We start from the raw sequence: 6,047 nt of genomic DNA, 5'->3' as shown, positions 1-6,047 counted from the left end.
TCTTCCCAGTTATCGATAGGGAGCGCCGTTCCCACAGTCCCAGTTTCTGCTTCACCTTCCCAATCCGCTCCCGCCAATTTTTGTTGCACGCCCCGGCCCCTCCGAACCAGATCCCCAGCACCTTCAGGTAGTCAGGCCTGACGGTGAAGGGGACGATGGATCGGTCGGGCCAGTTGCCGAAGAGCATGGCCCCGCTCTTCGCGCGATTGACTCCCTGTCACTGCCCAGTGATCCCTGGGTTAGAGAGAGAGGGGGAATCACCCAGGTTTCCTGCTCCCCGTCGCTGCCCAGTGACTCCTGGGTTAGAGAGAGAGAGAGGGAATCACTGGGGTTCCTGCTCTCCATCCCAGCTGTGCAGAAAACCCCACCTCCAGCTGTGCCTCACCAGAGGAAATGATTTGCCTGTGTTTGGGACAACAAAGAGCCACTATCACGATGATGCAAATACACGGCACACACACAGGTCGCATTCACCCACAGAGCAGACGGGTGAATTATTCTGGGACAGCTCACCAAGTTGTTTGTGCGGGAATCCATTGAAAACCAACCTGCTCGCTCCGATCCACGCTGAATGGACAGGGTTAAGGAGCAAGAGCTCCTGCTGGTTCCCCCACCCCTCAACACTGCCCTCTCTCTGACCCGAGGGTCACTGTGAGTGGTTGGGAGCTGGAATTTGTGTTTGGCTCGTTCTGAGCCAGATCCCACAGATCGAGGGCCCAGACACGATGGATGCAGACACGGACTCTGTATCTGGGTACAGAACGGGCACCTGATGTGTCTCCTTGCACTCGATGTGACGTTTTCAACTCCGGTCTTGGTCCCAGATTCTGCGGAAGCTGTTGGTGAGACCGGACCGGGATCATGTGTGTCGCTCCGGTTGCCATTCTGCAGGAAGGGTGTCATGTGCAGGGACACGGTTCACGGGGATGTCGCCGGGACCGGAGGGCTTGATGTGATGAAATGACCCATATGGATGTGATGCAAAACAAAGTTTTTCACTATCACAATGATGCAAATACACGGCACACACACAGGTCGCATTCACCCACAGAGCAGACGGGTGAATTATTCTGGGACAACTCACCAAGTTGTTTGTGCGGGAATGCATTGAAAACCAACCTGCTCGCTCCGACCCCCGCTGAATGGACAGGGTTAAGTAGCAAGAGCTTCTGCTGGTTCCCCCTCTCTCTCTGACCCCAGGGTCACTGGGCAGTGATCGGGAGTAGGAACTGCAACTGATTGCCCCCCTCTCCCTCTCTCTAACCCAGGAGTAACTGGGCAGTGATGGAGAGCAGGAATGCTGGCTGATACCGCCCCCCGCCCCCGGCTCTAACCCATGGGTCACTGGGCAGTGACGGGGAGCAGGAACCCTGGCTGATTCCCCCTCTCTCTCCAACACAGTGCTCCTTGAGGCAGGAACCCTCTCTCACCCACGGGTCACTGTGAGTGATTGGGAGCAGGAATTTGTGCTTGGCTCGTTCTGAGCCAGGTCCCAGAGGGATTGCCCACAGATCGAGGGCCCAGACACGATGGATGCAGACACGGACTCTGTATCTGGGTACAGAACGGGCACCTGATGTGTCTCCTTGCACTCGATGTGACGTTTTCAACTCCGCTGTTGATACCAGATTCTGCGGAAGCTGTTGGTGAGACCGGACCGGGATCATGTGTGTCGCTCTGGTTGCCATTCTGCAGGAAGGGTGTCATGTGCATTGACAGGGTTCACGGGGATGTCGCCGGGACCGGAGGGCTTGAGTTATAAGGAGAGACTGGACAGGCTGGGTCTGTTTTCCCCGGAGCGAAGGAGGCCGAGGAGGCACCTTGGAGGATTATAAAACCACAAGGGTCGTAGATAAGGTGGACGGTCACTGTCTGTCTCCACCCACCCCCCCTCCCAGGGTAGAGGGCACCTCCCCCAAGCGTTTCCTCCCAACCCCAGCCTCTCCCCCCACCCCCAGCGTTTCCCCCCACCTCCAGCCTCTCCTCCCGCGGTCTGTTCCGCCCCCGGATTACAGCGGGTGGAGTTCCCTGTGTTTGCACGGAGCGTGTGGTCGCAAGGACGGGACCTTCCCCACGCACGGCTCCCGGCGGCAGGTAGGACCGGAGTGCCGGGGCGGGGGGTTTATCCACACCCGGGCTGTGGTGTTTGGCCCCGAGGTGTGGCTTTCGATCCAGTGCGGTCCTGCAGAAACTTCAAGGACGTCATGCTGGGGCAGTCCCGGCTCTCTCACTGCTCTTTCTCCTCTCCCCCTCCCACCTCCCTCTCCCCCCTCCCCCTCCCTCTCCTCAGCCCTCCTCTCACCCACACTCTGCCCTCCCCCTTCCCTCTCTCCTCCCTCTCCCCTCCGCCCTCCCCCTGCTCCCCCTCCCCTCCAGATCTGGGTCCCGGACCTTGAGCAAAATCTGACGCAGAGCCCGACACGATTTCCCCCTCTGCCGGGACAGCTGCTGCCCGCCCCGCTGTGCTCAGCCGCTTGTCCCTCCTGCTCTGGGATTGTCCTGTTTTAATGCAGACGGGAGGTGCGGTTCTGCGGCGGGAGGAGCTGGTTCCGGCTTCCGAACGGAGGAGCCTTCAGTCGAGCTGGGTGAATGGAGTTTTCAGTTGTGCGGGGAGAGGAGGCTGGAGCGGGGGCAAAGGCAATGTCTCTGCCGGGGGAAGGGCCACAGCGTCGCCGCCTGGTCGGGTGTTCGATCCGGCAGCCGGGAGAGCATTGGGAGAGAGAGGAGAGACGAGAGAGAGGGGAGACAGAGAAAACAAAGGAGATCTTGCAGCGCCAAAACGCTGGCACCGCCTTGGATGATTTTGCAAAAATATTGAAACCTGGTGTCCACTGGTCCCGGAGCCATCTCCTCGTTACTCTGCACACAAAACTCCTCAGGAGCACTTCTCCCGTCAATATGTGAAGCTGAACCCGCCCCCCGATCTCCGGAATCACTCGGATGTGTCCCCGAAAATAAATTCCCAACTCTGCGTCCGCTTGTGAGGTCCGAGCTGAGTGAATCTTGTTAAAAGGAGCCACTTACAAACAGTGAATGTGTCTCGGCACTGCGTTGGGGTATTCGGCATGGTATTGGTATTGGTTTATTATTGTCACTTGAACCGAGGTACAGTGAAAAACGTGTCTTCCATACTGTTAGTACAGGTCAATTCATTACCCAGTGCAGTTCCATTGAGTTAGTACAGAGTGCATTGAGGTAGTACAGGTAAAAACAATAACAGTACAGAGTAAAGTGTCACAGCTGCAGAGAAAATGAAGTGCAATAAGGTGCAAGGTCACAACAGGGTAGATCGTGAGGTCAGAGTCCATCTCAATGTATAAGGGAACCATTCAATACTCTTATCACAGTGGGGTAGTAGCTGTCCTTGAGCCTGGTGGTACGTGCCCTCAGGCTCCTGTATCTTCTGCCTGATGGGAGAGGAGAGAAGAGAGAATGACCCGGGTGGGTGGGGTCTTTGATTATGCTGTCTGCTTCACTCAGGCAGCGAGAGGTATAGACAGAGCTCAAGGACGGGAGGCTGTTGTCCGTGATGCACTGGGCTGTGTCCACAACTCTCTGCAGTTTCATGAGGTCCTGGGTAGAGCAGTTGCCGTACCAAGCCGTGATGCATCTGGATAGGATGCTTTCTATGGTGCATCGATAAAAGTTGGTGAGTGTCAAAGGGGTCATGCCAAATTTCTTTAGCCTCCTGAGGAAGTAGAGGTGCTGATGAGCTTTCTTGGCCATGGCGTCTACGTGATTTGACTAGGACAGGCTGTTGGTGATGCTCACTCCCAGGAACTTGAAGCCTCAACCCTCTCAACCTCAGCACCATTGATGTAGACAGGTGTATGTACACCGCCCCCTTTCCTGAGTTCAATGACCAGCTCCTTCATTTTGCTGACATTGAGGGAAAGGTTGTTGTCATGACACCATTGCACTAAGCTCTCTGTCTCCTTCCTGTACTCCGCCTCATTGCTGTTTGAGATACGGCCTACAACGATGGTATCATCTGCAAACTTGTAGATGGAGTTAGAGCAGAATCTAGCCACACAGTCATGAGTGGATAGGGAGTAGAGTAGAGGGCTGAGGACACAGCCTTGTGGGGCACCAGTGTTGAGAATAATTGTGCTGAAAGTTTTGCTGCCTATCCTCACTGATTGCAGTCTGTTTGTTAGAAAGTCAAGCATCCAGTTACAGAGGGAGGTGTTGAGTCCTAGGTCTCGGAGTTTGGTAACAAGCTTGCTTGGGATTATTGTATTGAAGGCAGAGCTGCAGTCAATAAAAAAAAGTCTTTGGTCGGTGTCTGTACTGTCCAAATGCTCCAGAGCTGAGTGTAGGGCCAGGGAGATGGCATCCGCTGTCGACCTGTTTCGTTGATAGGAGAATTGCAGTGGGTCCAGGTTGTCTGGGAGGCTGGAGTTGATACGTGCCATGACCAACCTCTCAAAGCACTTCATGATGGTGGATGTCAGAGCCACTGGTCGGTAGTCATTGAGGCATGATACCTTGCTTTTCTTCGGTACCGGGATGATAGTGGTCTTCTTAAAACAGGAGGGAACCTGAAATTGAAGCAGGGAGAGGTCGAATATGTCCTCAAATACTCCTGCCAGCTGATCAGCACAAGATCTGAGCACACGGCCAGAGACACCATCTGGGCCAGGTGCTACCTCGTGTTCACTCTCCGGAAGACTGATGTTACGTGCTCCACTGTGATCACAGGTTCAGCTGCATTGGTGGCTGTCAGGGTCGTTGGTAACAAACCACCTCCCTTCTGTTCAAAACGCACATAGAATTCCTTAAATTCATCAGGAAGGGACACGCTGTTGTTAACTATGACGGGGAAGGGGGAAAGGGAGCGGGGGGGGAGTGGTGAGGGATTGAGGGGGTAGAGAGCAGGGATTGAGGATGTGGGGAATTGCAGAGAGGGCAGGAGGAATGTGGGAGGAGGTGGGAGGGGGAAATGGGGAAGAGGAGGGGGAATGGAGTGGGGAAATGAGGGGGAGGGGATGTGCAGAAGGGGGCAAAGAGGGATGGGGAGAATCGGGGAGGGGAAACGTGGGAGGGGGAATGAGGGGGAGGAAGGAGAGGTGGGATTGAGGGGGGAATGGGTAAGGGGGAATGAGGGGGAGGGGGTCACGGAATGAGGGGGCAGAGGGGAGCAGAGAGGGGGAATGGGGAGGAGCAATGAGGGCGGAGATGAGAGGGAAGGGGCAGGGTTTGGGGGAATGGGGAGGGGGTGAGGACAGAATGAGGGAGGGGGAAGGAGGGAAGGGAACAGTGAGTGGGGACCCGGGGGCCACTGAGGCATTCTCAATCGAAAACGTTCTCTTTGCCCTGTTTTTAAAGAGAAATTGCAGATGCCAGAATCTGAAGTAAAACCAGAAACTGCTGGACAATTCAGCAGGTCAGGCAGCATCTGTGGAAAGAGAAATAGAGTTAATGTTTTAGTTTGGAGACTGACCTTTTCTCTGATTGATTGAAAAATTGTAACTTATTCAGCAGAGTTAGCACCGCCTTATGAAAGAGAAATTTACTAGTGTCCATCTTGCTACAGAAAACTGTGTGGCAGTGTCCTTGGGTATATTTCAGGTTGGGATAGATTCCTAATCAGTCGGGGAATCGAGGGTTATGGGGACAGGGCAGGAAAGTCAGCCATGATCCTGCTGAATGGCAGAGCAGGCTTGAGACGCTGAATGTTCTACTCCTGTTCCCACATCCTGTGGGTTTAATGGTGTATTTATTCCCTTCCCCATCTTTTCTGCAATTTAAAACTTGTTTTCTCAATTTCTCAGTTCTGCAAAAGGGTTTCCAACCTGAAACATGATTTTTTTCTCTTCCCACAGATGCCGTTTGACCCGTGTCCAGCATTTTCTATTTTTATTTCAGATTTCCGGCACCTGCAGATGTTTTGATTTTGCTGCTTTCTCTGCCGGCCCGGCCCAAGGTGGACTCCAGGCCCCGGCTGGTGAATGACTGTTTTGCTGGGACCGTTTATGGAGCCCAGGGGATTGTGGATATAAATGCGACCATTGATTCTACTGCAAAAAGCACTTTGCCTTTGCTCT

This window comes from Pristis pectinata, unplaced genomic scaffold (assembly GCF_009764475.1).
Source record: "Pristis pectinata isolate sPriPec2 unplaced genomic scaffold, sPriPec2.1.pri scaffold_139_arrow_ctg1, whole genome shotgun sequence".
Taxonomy (NCBI): domain Eukaryota; kingdom Metazoa; phylum Chordata; class Chondrichthyes; order Rhinopristiformes; family Pristidae; genus Pristis; species Pristis pectinata.
The sequence above is the reverse complement of the archived record's forward strand: the minus strand, read 5'-3'. Positions refer to the sequence as shown.